We start from the raw sequence: 14,466 nt of genomic DNA, 5'->3' as shown, positions 1-14,466 counted from the left end.
ACCTTCCAACGAGTAATGATGGGTGCCTTCCACAACCATCTACATGATTTCATTGAGGTGTATCTTAATGACTTTTGTGTCTATAGCTTAATCCAAGAGCACTAGGGACACCTAGAGCAATGTTTTGATAGATGCTGAGAGTATACAACCTCCTGACTGGATGAAGGAGTTTCATGTGTACACAGATGCATCAGGTGAAGGGCTAGGTGTTGTCTTATGTCAAAAGGGCCCCTCTAAATTAGATCAACCAATATATTATGCAAGCCAGAAGGTCACTGATAGGGAATGGAACTATAAATTCACAGAGCTTGAGTGTTTGGCAATGGTGTTTGCACTGGACAAGTTTCGATACTATTTATTGTCAACACATTTTAAGTTCTGCATGGATCATGAAGCCTTGTCCTTCCTAATGAACAAAGAAGATGTTAAAGGACGACTGATGAGATGGTTTCTCCTATTCCAAGAGTTCGATTTTGAAGTGGTCATCACTAAGTCTAGCCGTTCCCATATTCTACCCGATCATCTACCACGGATCCCTCAAACTGTAGAAGAGAAACAGGATGATCCAGACCTTCCTGATGCTTCCTTATTTTTAGTTGAAACAGTTACTCCCTGGTATGCAGACATAGCCAACCTCGTGGCAACTCAACAGTATCCTCATGGCATCTCAAGCCGTGAGAAGAAGAAGCTTCTGTTAGAATCAACTCCGTATACTTTGCTAGGCGATGCACTGTACAAGAGAGGCAAATATCAAGTGTTGCGAAGATGTGTTGTAGGGGATGAAATCAGCATAGTATTGAAAGCATGCCATGATGAACCATGTGGTGGATACTTCACAGGAGAAGTGACAACCAGGAAGGCTCTATTAGCAGGATACTAGTGGCCGATCCTCCATAAGGATGCACATGACTACTACAAGAGATGTGATACTTGTCAGCGAATGGGAAAACCCACCAAAATAAGTTCCATGCCACTACAACCTATTCTTTCTCTAAGGCCATTTGAGATGTGGGGGATTGATTTTGTGGGTCCCATTGATCCACCTACCAGACGGAAACAGAACAGATACATCTTAGTATGTACGGATTATGTCACAAAGTGGTGTGAAGCTAAAGCCCTGAAGCGGGACAATGGTAACAGCATAGCCCTATTCATGTACGAGAATATTATCACCCATTTTGGCAGTCCCCTCGAGCTAGTAAGTGACAGAGGTACTCATTTCCTTTAAAAAATCATGGAGGAGCTAATGGATTTGTATAAGATTCGCCATCGCAAGTCCACTCCTTACTACCTCAGAGCCAACGGCCAAGTTGAAGTCACCAATCGCATCCTTTGCTTGATCCTGATAAGAACTATTGTCACACATCGTCGCGACTGGGACGATCGACTTATAGAGGCCCTTTGGGCATACAGAACCTCCCATAAGGCAGCTACAGGACAGACCCCTTTCCAGCTAGTGTATGATACAGAAGCTATCTATCTTGTTGAACTGGAATTGCCCTCTTTGCAAGTGGCAGTCAAAGAATACCTGGGAGATGATGAGTCACTGCAACGCCACCTCGTACACTTGGAATGTTTGGATGAGATACAACGAATGGCCCTACAGTGTATGGAAACCACTTAAGCGTGACACAAGGCCTATCATGACAGTTTCATCAAGTATAAGGAGTTCAAAGAAGGTGATCTTGTCCTAGCCTATGATTCGAGATTTGGCAAGTTTCCTAGCAAGCTTCAACAACGGTGGATGGGCCCATACAAGGTACTTACTCTCAATCCTAATGGCTTTGTTCATGTGTAGACCGTTGATGCCTCTGATGATCCTTTCCTGATCAGTGGCTATCGTCTGAAGAAGTACTTCCCTCTCTCGGGATCTTGACAATCACAATCAGCCTACCCTTCCCCTCTTGGGTGTCACACTGTCCTTCTCGTCGTGCTTCTGATAGCCCTTATGATTCTCCTCATGAGGTGGTCTCATTCTGCTAGCCCCTCAAAGATGCCTCTCAACCCTACCTTGTTCTCTTCTCGTTTGATTCAATAACGGTGGTGAGGTTGGTCCTAACACGTGGTATTTCTACCATTCTCTTTATTAACCTAAACAAAAAAAAATAAAAAACAAAAAGAAAATTTTTATGGGAGAAAAGAAAGAAATTCCTTGTCATAACAAGCCTCATTCCAAGAAATTCCTTTGACCATCCACGAAATAGGCCAAGTGTTCCTAACCTTGCTTTTCTGTTTGCAAGTATATGCGATGTCTTAAGTGTGGGGACACCAGCGTCCAGTCGATTGACTAGTCCGTGGCCGTGTCAATCAGTCTACTCTGTCCATTAAGGTTTTCAGTATGGGGACACGTCCCTATGCGTCTGATGTGCATACCCCCTTCATGGGGTCCCTTTCCCACCCACCCGTCTCACTTTCTCTCTTTCCCTTTGGGTCGTTCCTTCCCTCTTTCCCTTTATCCCTTGTTTTGATGTTTTGCATGAGAATGCACCCTACATTCCCCTGAGACTCACAACCAATCTTACAGCCCTATTTGTCCCATTGAAATGCCAATTTTTCCTTTTTACCAACCCATGTTTCGACCGATGGCTCTTGAGTTATTAATTTTTGAAGCATTTCTCGTAAATTGGACGATTTTCCATGTGAATGCATCCTTCTCGCTTCAAACAATAATCTAACATACCCGCCCTGTCCTACGCCTTCCCTTGGACACATTTCCTTTTTACTTTGTGTCCTTCTGATGCACGGTTGGTTCGCTATTAATTTTTGCGGGTTTTTCAGGACCTTTTCGTGCGTAATTTCCAAATTTTTATTATATGCACATGCCCTATTTGCACCGGACGTCCCGTTTAATTTGATAGCCATGTCCCCCAGCATTTTTCCCACTTTTTCCTTTTTCCTCCCCCCTCTTCCAACTGTCGGATTTTTAGTTATTAAATTTTTCATGTGTTTTCGGGTGTCTTTTTTGTGTTTTTTACGTGTGAACTCCTCTTCACTCCATCGGCAATGAGTTTTGACATAATAGTCCTGTGAATTCCATTTTTCCTTTTTACTATCCTCTATACGGTGCCCGGATCATTCTATATTAATTTTTGAATCTCTTTTCGGGTACGATTTTTTAATTTTTTCCATGTGAACGCGTCCTTTCTCGGTCCAAATCGTGTGTTAACGTGTTTTATTTGTCGGGTACATTATTTGGCACATTTTCCCTTCTTTTCGCCCTGCGTTCCGCCAGGTGGATTTTTCCCTATTAATCCCCGTATGCATTTTGGGAGCCATTTTTCGTGTTTTTTCCATGTGAACGCCCTGATTTTGCCCCAAAATAGGTGTTGCATTTTTCTATCATCTTCCCCTTGTCTCCTGAAACATTTTTTCTTTTTATGATTTTTCAATCCAATGTATGGTTTGGGTTTTATTCATTTTTCTTTCTTTTTCCGTGTGGCCGCATCTCTCGTATCGCGCGTGAACACGCCTGTTTTTGGTTTTACACGCCTCAGGACGCTCCAGTGGCCTCTGTGCCCATGTGTGGCCATCCCTGCCCTTTCTGATCCCACTGATGCAAAATTTTTCACTCCCGTTGCGCGCATATGTGCGAGACGGGGGTGCGCTCACTTTTTAATGGAAAAACAACACCAACACCCCAATTTAAAAAAAAAAATTCACTAACAAAATAAAATAAAAACCACAAAAACCAACAACATAAAAAACGCAAGAAAAGACGAAAAAAAAATACAAACTGACCAACACACAACCCAAAAATCAAACAAATAAATTACAAATTTTTTTTTGGGTAAAAAATAACCCCAAGAGAACCCAAAAAAGAAAAAAGAAAAAAAAACGAAACTAGAAAGAAGGAAAAAAAATAGAGACAAAAAAATACCACCACTTTTCTTAATAAAAACAAAACAATTCACCTTTTAAAAAAAACAAAAAAAACAAAATACCTACCTTACCTATTCGTTGCCCCACGGTCTCCTCCTTCCTTCCCCGCACCACCCCACCTTCTCCCTCTCTCCTTCCATGCCGCCCAAGTCCCCTCCTTCCTTCCCCGCAAGACCCTGCCTTCTCTATCTCTTCTTTCACGCCACTCAGGTTCCCTCCTTCCTCCCCCGCACGACCTCGCCTTCTCCCTCTCTCCCCTCCTTCCCCTTGTAGCTGCCCACACCTGCTTCTCTCTCGCCTTCGCTACCCAAGACCCTCCCCTCCTTCCCCTCATAGACGCCCACGCCCGCTTCTCTCTCGCCTCCACAACCCGCCGAACACCTCCCCTCCTCCTCCCTTCCACCACAACGCGCCGTCTCCACACCTCCTTCTCCTGGTTAGTTTCTTCCTTAGTTTAGTTCCCTAATTAACTTAACTTAATTAACCTAATTTACTGACCTCACTTAACTAACTTAATTAACTTAATTTGCTAACCTCACTTAACTAACTTCATTAACCTAATTAACGTAACTCCCTTAATTCACCTAATCAACCTAACTAACTTAATTCACTTAATTACCTTAATTCACTTAACTAACCTAAGTTACTTAACCTAACCTAACCTCACTTATATCACCTAATTTACTAACCTCAACTAACCCCCGTTTCCCCTTGTTTTAGCCCCCTTACGTGCCCCTCCTCCACTCTACCCCCACCCTCCCCATGCAACGCGAGTATCCAGGTGTGCTTGTGCGTAAGGAAGTGGCTAGCGGGTATTCACGCATGAGGACGCGCGTTTGGTCTTCTCCGTGCGGTGGTGCGTGCCATTCTCAAGCACACACAGCTGTTCACACGTAGCCTGGGTATCTCTTTTCATTTTTCACAAACCCGAGAAAAATACCTAAAAATACCTTAAAAATACCAAAAAATACTTAAAAATATTTAAAAATTTATAGAAATCTAATTTAAAAACAAAGAAATTAGTAAAAATTTCATTGCTAAATTGGGTAATTTTCTAGTTGATCTTGTTGATTATAATATAGGGAAGTAATTTGCAAAAATAACAATAATATTTAAAATCCTTTTAAAATTCACTAAAAATTGAGAAAAAATCATTAAAAATCCCTAAAAATTAGAATTATATTTTAAAAAATCACAAAAATTCCATTAATGCATTTGACTGCTTTTAGAATATTTTAAAATAAAAAATATAACAAAAAAAAACACAAAATACAAAATCAAAACACATATAAATTACAATTAATAATAATAATAATAATAACAATTTCACCCAAACACTAATCAACATCACCTAAACCAAATATTTATTTTTTCTAGTCAGTGGTTTTTACTTTTTTGTTAGATTCCTTGCATTTAGGACTACTCAGTGTGCCCTCAATCTCTTGCATACATACCCCTACCAGGTATCTATTTTTTGTGCTTTATTTATCTTGGTCATCCCTTTACCACAGTTAATTGTTAAAATGAACTTTATTCACCCACTTTTCCATGCTTGCTCATGCTAAACACACATTTTTCTAATAACTTAAAATCAACCCCCGTTCACTTTGCATGCACTACGTACGCTTCCGAGGCATTTTAATTTTAAATAAAAACGAACCAATCGTCACAAAAATGCACGCACTGAAAAAGAAGAGCACTTCAAACACATTAAATTTTTAATTAATGAATCTTCATTTAGAGACTTGAGTCTAGGGATCACAGTCTCTGTTTCGTTAAAAGCATCATTTCACATTAATAAATTGTAACTAACAATTTAAAAATGAATCGCCGTTTTCTTATAAAGGTTTACAACCTAATAAAATTTCAACCATTGTTAATAATTTATTAAAATGAACCCTTCATTAAAATCATTCCCCTCACTGTACTCTTTTTTCTCTTTTAAGAAATACGCTTCATGGGATGGGCACGTATAGTCCTTTAAGCTGACATTGTTTATCAAAGTTCTGGTTATGTCCTGATTAGGTTTTTGAGGCGTTATGGTTTGATTGTGTGATACGATTACGGGTGTGGTCTGTAGTTTTCTATTTTTACTTGATACGGGGTCTTGGGTGCCTGCTTGTTGCATAGCATCAAGCTTTGAGTCGCATATGTGTAAGGGGTCATGCCGAATTTTTTCTAGGATGTGGGTTTTTTGGGGTGGTCAATTGGTTAGTTACGCCTGTGTGTGCTTATTTTGATAGATTTTTTTAATAGCTATTTTATTATTTTGTAGGCATTCAGTGTGATTGTGGTGTGTGTATATTCCATCTAAATGGAACCTCAAGCTCCTCCTCCTGTTCAGTATGTCCCCTTGATCAGTAGGAATTATTCTTCCCTATTGACCTTTGAGCCTATCGCGAAAGCAGGACTTGCATCTTTTGTGGCTGCTTCACTCCCTTTGATTCTAGAAGATCCAGCCCTATGTGATGAGTTTCTTGCATCATACAGTAAGAAATCGAGCTTGGTTCGTGGTACTTCCATGGTCTTGACACCTAGAGGATTAGGGAAGGCTTTGTCTATTCCCTACAAAGGAGAACTCTTTGTTACAGCCAGATAGTTATTCTCAAATGTTGAGATTCTCAAGCTGTTACAGAAGTAGACCAAAGAGGTCCTCGATGTCAAGAAAGTGATTAACACTTCAGGAGTATCTTTCTCAATGATTCACTGATCCTCTCTGGAAGCTAGTCTGCCAATTCCTCCAAGACAGGTTCATGCCTGCCAAGACACCATCCCACTATTTGTCCAAGGAGCTCTTCACAGCTTCCAAGCTGGTATTAAAAGGGGTTGCCATTGATTGGAGTACTTACCTTCTTACAAAGATGGACCAACATTTTGTCAAAGTGACTAGAGGGAATGTTACCAATGTAACCCATGGTTCATATTTATATGCTTTCTTGACATACTCAGGCCTTAAGAAGGGTGTGCTACCCCCTCTTCCATCTGATCAAGTCCCTCTCCGTTGACCTGTCAAGATTGTGGGAGAGAAGGAAGGAGTCTCACTTGTAGCTTTCTCACTTGCACAATGGGGGAATACACACAAAGGTGGAGGCTGAAAATAATTTTCCTCTTCTTAGTTGTGTAAGCCAAAAAAGAACACTAGTACAGAGAAATAGAAGAACCCTATATATGGGTCTCAAACCAAACTCAACTAACTAAGGTGGCATACTAACTGAGCCACGAAGTAGAGTAGATAAGGATAGCTGTCATCTAGCTATTATTCATGGGTGGTGTACCAACCGCATCTGCAGCTAACAAGTCAGTGACATAAATACACAACAGTCACCCTTGCATATCACGAGTGGAGCTCGATATCTTAACACTCCCCCTCGAGCTCAATCCCAAATCCTACACACCAAGCAGGTTTCTGAACTTGCACAGCTTCTCTACACCCAATGCCTTCGTAAATATATCAACTATGTGATCCTCTGTGCTGACATAAACTAGATCAATAAGACCTAGTAAAACCCTCTCCCACATATAGTGATAATGCACCTCAATGTGCTTTGTTCTAGCATGATAGACTAGGTTATTTGCCAAGTTTATACTACTCATGTTGTTACAATAAATGACAATCGGCCCATCTGTAGGCTGATGCATATCATAAAGTAGCTTATGCAACCAAGCTACCTCACATGCAGCCATTGTTGCACCCCTGTACTCAGCCTCTGTGCTCGACAAGGCAACTGTAGGATGTTTCTTGCTGCTCCAAGTGACTGCAACACTCCCAAAAGAGAACACATATCCACTGGTAGATCATCTATCAGAAATACTACCAGCCCAATCAGCATGAGTGTATCTATGCAACTGTATCTGAACCCCAGTCTCATAAAATAGTCCATACTGCAATGTGGACTTCACATACATGAGTATGCCTCTAGCCGCATCTAAATGCGGTTTCCTTGGAGCCTGCATAAACTGACTTACCAATCCAACAGCATAGCTCAAATCTAACCTGGTAATAGTCATATAAATCAGACTTCCTACTATGCGTCTGTACATAGTAGGGTCTTTCATAAGCTCACCTGCATCTGTGCTCAGCTTCACATTCTGCTCCAAAAGAACTGAAATAGGCTTACAGCCTGTCATCCCATATTTGGACAGCATATCCAATCCATATTGCCTCTACAAGAGCCATATCCCACTTGGTGATCTAATCACCTCAATGCCCAAGAAATAACGCAGCTCTCCCAAATCCTTCATCTCAAACTTCTGCTTCAATAGCATTTTCACATGAAGGATATCTGCATCACTATCACCTGCGATAATCAAATCATCAACATAAATGACAAGCAACATAATACATTTCTCTGTTTTTCTCACATAAAGTGAGAAATCTGCCTTGGAAATCTGAAAGCCAATAGTGAAAAGATACTGTCCTATCTTGTCACATCATGCTCTAGGTGCTTGCTTCAAGCCATACAAGGCTTTCTTCAACCTACAAATAAACTCAGGATAAACAGCATGCACATAACCTGGTGGCTGCTCCATATAGACCTCTTCTTGCAAATCACCATGCAAGAAGGCATTCTTTACATCCATCTGATGTAAAGACCATCCCTTTGATGCAGCCATAGCAATGACTACTCTTACGGTTGCCATCCTTGCAACTAGACTGAATGTTTCTTCATAATCAATGCCATATGTTTGTGTATACCCCTTAACTACTAATCTTGCCTTGTATCTGTTCATAGAACCATCTGCATTGTGCTTCACCTTATAAACCCACTTACAACCAATTGCATTCTTATCTTTAGGCAAAGGTACCGATTCCCATGTAGCATTTGCTTCCAAGGCATCCATTTCTTCATCCATGGCTTTCTCCCATTTTTCTTTTCCCATGGCTTGCTCAAAAGAAGTGGGTTCTGGTTCTTATATCACTTTGACTATATAGGCATAGTGAATGGCTGTAAATCCATTATATTTCAGCCTATCCACAAGGTACCTAGCTCTGGTAGACCTGCGCAAAGTAGGCTCACTTCCAGGTGCTCTCAAAACATCCCTGGCCTTTCTTACTCCAGGTGTAACAACAGAAGGAATACCTGACTCATCATCAATGCTCTGTTCTGAGCCACTGGATTCACCATCCACATAAGAGTGACCTGCATTCACATCAAACATGGGTTGATCTACATTCTCTTTTCCTTTTCGTAAAATCTGCATACCACTATCTGCATTGTTTTGAGGAGATTCTCCTAATTTCAATCTACCTGTCCATGGCAAAGAATGTGAACCACTACTAGAGGACACTCTAGGTCCACTATTATTTTGTGACTGCTGCTGTGAATTCTGTGCAGCATTATCATTTTGTGCATCTACATCATCAATCACATTTACTGGTTTATACCAGCTACTCATCTCATTTAAAAAACATCTTTGCTCACTGTAAACTTACGAGTAGAAGGGTTATAGTATCTATACCCTTTCTGCTTGCTTGCAGAGAATAACCAATAAAGATGCACTTCTCAGCTTTTGGATCCAACTTGGATCTCAACTCATATGGCACATGAACAAAGGCAATGCAACAAAAAATTTTCAAATGAGAAATATCTGGTTTCCTACCAGTATACCTCTCCTCTGGAGTCATCCCATGTATTGCTGCAGTGGGAGTCCTGTTCATTCTGTAGACTGTTGTAGCAACTGCTTCAGTGCAGTAAAAATCTGGCAAGTCTTTTTTGTTGAGCATGGCACAAGATACCTATCCAATATGCTTGTTTTTCCTTTCTGCAATTCCATTTTGTTGTGGGGTATGATTGCATGAATATTGATGCTTTATGACATGCTCCTATAGGAACCTTGCAAACTCATTTGAGAGGTACTCTCCCCCTCCATCTGACCTTAAGCATTTTGTTTGCACGCCTGTTTCTTTTTCAACCATAGCTTTAAGAGTTTTGAAATGCCCAAACACTTCGCTTTTCTTTTTCATAAAATACACCCAAAATTTTCTGCTATAGTCATCAATAAAAGTGACAAAATAATCACAACCTCCAATAGATGCAGCTTTAGTAGTCCACACATCAGAGTGGATCAATTCCAATGGCTTCTTACTCTCTTGAACATGTCTAGAAAATGATTTCCTTGCTTGTTTTCCAAATTGACAGGCTTCACATACCTTATGCATTTCTGCAACCTTGAATTTAGGCAATCCTGCAACAATATTTTGGGCCTGCATTGATTTAAGTCGCTGTACATTAACATGACCAATGCACTTATGCCAGATATCAATATCTGCAACTACACCAGTCCCATGTGCAAACATTGCTGCACTCAATTCAGGCATGTTTGCATCCAACGTAAACATTCTGCCCTTCTTCTTTCCTTTCGCTATATCAAGCGACCTTTATTTTTCATATCCTCAACAAAGCATCCATGAGGATTAAATCTGACCTGCAAGCCCTGCTCAACCATTTGACCAACATAAACTAGATTCTTGGTGATATTCGGGACATGAAATACATCTGACAGGTATTTCTTTTTTCCATCCTACATAGACAAAGGAATTTTTCCAATCTGCACAATAGGATGTGTAGTATCATCACCAGTATCCACAAATCCTAATTTTTCCATTTTCCCTACATCCTGCATCCATTCTGCATGACCTATCATGTGGTTTGACGCACCTGAGTCAACATACCACACTTCGTTGCTTTCTTCTGCACTTGTCATAGAATTGTTCATATGCTGCACCATAAACAAATGCTCATTTCTGTCATCACCCTGTCTACTAGAAGATGTATAATTTCCTTGTTGTAATTTTCCATTCATGATGTCATTCTGCTTTTTATAGTAGTCTTTAGCCATATGATCCATTTTACCACAGTAGTAGCATTCAACATTGCTGTTTGCATTTTTCTCTCTTTGCCATCCACCACGACCTCTTTGGCTCCCCCTGACTCTAGAGTTACCACATCCTCCTCCATAGGACTGGTTTTCTTGAGTTTGCTGCATATTCTCATTTCTACCACGGCCTCCAGATCAGCCTCCTCTACCTCTGCCTCTACCTCTTCTAGCATTTGAGTAGAAACAGTTTCTTTTGAAGTTCCTCCTGAAGAAGATGTACCACCATTTCTTTGCTCCTCAGAAATTAGAAGAGCAATCAACTCCTCAAAATCAAGAAATCTTTCACCAACGGAAATGGATGTTCGAAACTGTGCATAATCTTTTCCTAGACCATTCAAAGTCACAAAAACTAAATCATCATCTCTATTGGTGACCCAATGGAAGCAAGTGCATCTGCAATATTCTTCACCTTCATGTGGTAGTCATTGATGCTTATACTTTCTCTTTGCACATTGTGCAACTCTTGCTTGAGCTGCATTTTCCTGGCTTGCGTATTTGTGCTATACATTTTTGACAAAGTATCCCATGCCTCCTTTGGCATACTTGCATCCTGAATATGCACAATCATAGAGTCTGAAATACTGATAGACAGCCAATACATAACTTTTTTGGCTCTCTCATGCCATCCTTTAAATGGCTGCATTTGCTGTTGATTGGGAACATTAGAAAGAACTAGTTCTTCTTCATTTCCTGCAACGAATTTTCAATATCATTTTCCCATAAGGAAATTCGTCATTCTAAACTTCCATGCTTGGAAGTTGTTTTTGTCAAGCTTTTCAGTGAAAATGTGTAAAAGAGAATCAGACGCCATTACAAAACAATGCAAAAAATTCTGTCACTGCAAAAGACACAGCTTCAACCTCATAAGGGCAAATCTGCAAAACTGACGAAAGTGGTATTTGACCACACAGTCACTTCCTAGTGACAATTTTGCATCAACAGGCAACAAGGATGATTCTGTTACTCCCAATGTCTCTGTGCACAGGCATACGATGCAATTTCTACAGTAACTTTTCACCGACCTCTAGAACAATGGTCGCACAACAAAAAACAGGGCCTTTTCCTGAGTGCGTGTGGAAAACTTCCACCTCCAAAACAGGGCCCGACATGGCCTCAAATAAAAAAAACAGGGCAACCAAGGGCTAAACCCCTTTCCCGTAGCATATACTGCCCACTTGCTACACAACGAAGGGCGTCTCAATCTGAGACAATGCACTCTTGTACTTTCCGGCTGTGCTACCTGCAGAGACTTACTCCCAAACTCCAAAAATGAAAGCAACACTGGTCCTCTTACCAGAACACTGCGAACTTGGTTTGCTTTCTTGAGCTCCTTACCACGAACCAGGCTCTGATACCATGTCAAGATTGTGGGAGAGAAGGAAGGAGTCTCACTTGTAGCTTTCTCACTTGCACAATGGGGGAATACACACAAAGGTGGAGGCTGAAAACAATTTTCCTCTTCTTAGTTATGTAAGCCAAAAAAGAACACTAGTATAGAGAAATAGAAGAACCCTATATATGGGTCTCAAACCAAACTCAACTAACTAAGGTGGCATACTAACTGAGCCACGAACTAGAGTAGATAAGGATAGCTGTCATCTAGCTATTTTCATGGGTGGTGTACTAATCGCATCTGCAGCTAACAAGTCGATGACATAAATGCACAACGGTCACCCTGGCATATCACGAGTGGAGCTCGATATCTTAGCACGACCTTCAAAGGATTCAAAACCCATTGATATAGAGGATCTTGATTCCCCTCCTCCATTGGTCATTCAGCAAAAGCGCTTGAAGCGTGTAGCAGAGAAAACTCTCCCAGTCATCCCTTTAGTAACAGTTCCTGCTACCTCTGGAAGTGACCTCCCTACCTACCTCACATGTAACAACCTATTCAGGGCACATCGAGAGGGTTCTTTGAAAATATCAGTTCCTTCGCGCTGAACAGTTTAGTGTTAGGGGATGCCATTCCTTTCCTTTGTAACGATGTCGTATTGCTGCGCATTCGAGGTGTGAAAACCACCCGAAAGTTGTGTGTGCGATTTGATACTTTGTGCATACTTAGTTGTTGTGATTACATTTATTCTCTGCGTATGAGTATAGATGTTCACATGAAGGGCTTCACTTTAGATGTTTTTGTTAATAGCACACTTATTAGTATCTATGGTAAATGTGGCAGCATTTTAGAAGCAAAGAGCATGTTTGATGGGCTGTTTGATCAGGACATTGTCGTGACATGGAATGTGATGATCTCATTACACTCTCAACTGGAGAATGGATGTGGAAGATGGTGATGGAAAGAGACATTGGAAGTATGGCTCCCTCATCATTTACAAGTCTTTTAGAGAAGAGAAGGGTTTCAAGCATAGAACTTGCACGCAACAAGGAGATTGTGAGTGAACACAAGAGAAGCATTAATAGTCTTCAGGTACCTGATTTCGGGAGCATTAGATGGATCTGTTGCTGCTTATGACATTCAGCAGCCAAGCAGCTATGGATACAATTCATGTACACAAAAACATGAGGCGTTGTTTTCATTTGATAAAAGGGCTAACCATGGGCACACATATTGTGTCTCATGTGTACACTGGTATCCCATAGATACAGGCATCTTCATCACTGGATCTTTTGATCATTTTGTGAATGTTTGGGACACGAACACAACACAGGTGGAACTTCAATTTAATATGTCCAAGAAAGTGTATGCCATTGGAATGTCTGGGCTTGCAACTGCACACATGTTGATTGATGCTGGAACTGAGGATACAAGGGTGCGGCTTTGTGATATGGCAACAGGAGCATTCACTTATACATTCACTGGTCATCGAGATAGTGTGTGGGCTGTACAGTGGTCTAGGAGAAGTGAATGGGTTCTTCTTACGGGAGGTTGTGATGGAGCCATTCGATTTTGGGACATTCGAAGGTCAGGGCTGTTACAGATGGATGAACAGTTGAACAACAGGTTTTGGAGTCAAATCCGCTTCTTGAGGCTTTTGGCAATGCAAAAAAATAGTGCTTTAGGGGAAAGGAGCCGTGCTTTAGGGGAAAGGAGCCGTGCTTTGGGGGGAAAAGAGAGCTTTTGTGTTTTTGAATCGGGCTTGGGGGATTTTTCCGGGATTGATGGATCTGGCATACGACATTTTTGGAGGAGGAATCAGAAGGCGAATTCTAGGGGAAAATCAGAGAGGAGAACAGAGGAAGTGGGGTGGTCTCAACGAAGAGCCCGAAGTCTGATAAACAGTTTATTTTGGAGAGGAAAAGCATTGATTGGAGTCGAGGGAGTCGAGGAGCTCTGCAACTGCGGAATTGTGGGCTTGGACTGAAGGAGTGAGAAGAGTACTGGAAACATCAGCGAGCTCTGCGGAAGGCGCAGATGAAGGTGGCATCAGCTGAAGGCAGCAGAAGGACCAGCTGACAATGAAGGACAAGTTGACGTGGATCGACAAGCCTGAAGAAGACAATGCTATAGTCTATGCTTTGCAAACGAAGGTGGAGGAGTCTGAAGATGGACGAGGAAGAGAGCTGAAGGTGAGGATAAGGAGGAACGCCAACCTGCAGTCAACGAGAAGCATTGTATACATCTTCTACCTCGTGGAAGTATGACTAATTCCTTTGTAACGACATCCAGAGTTCTATTGAACTCTCAGTGACAACATGTGTTCAACAGTCATATGCTTCTTTCTATGAAGAATTGATGCAATCCAAAGACCA

The 14,466-nt window shown here is 41.2% G+C and overlaps 1 pseudogene; it reads left to right on the top strand.

Moving 5' to 3' along the window:
• Positions 1–13,033: 13,033 nt before the first annotated feature.
• Positions 13,034–14,078, top strand: LOC148029586 (WD repeat-containing protein ATCSA-1 pseudogene; annotated as a pseudogene).
• Positions 14,079–14,466: the final 388 nt, after the last annotated feature.

The sequence above is a fragment of the Lygodium microphyllum genome, chromosome 11 (genome assembly GCF_053477565.2).
Source record: "Lygodium microphyllum isolate KBCC chromosome 11, Lygodium_microphyllum_v1.1.10, whole genome shotgun sequence".
Classification (NCBI taxonomy): Eukaryota; Viridiplantae; Streptophyta; class Polypodiopsida; order Schizaeales; family Lygodiaceae; genus Lygodium; species Lygodium microphyllum.
This window is presented reverse-complemented; position numbering and strand designations above follow the sequence as displayed.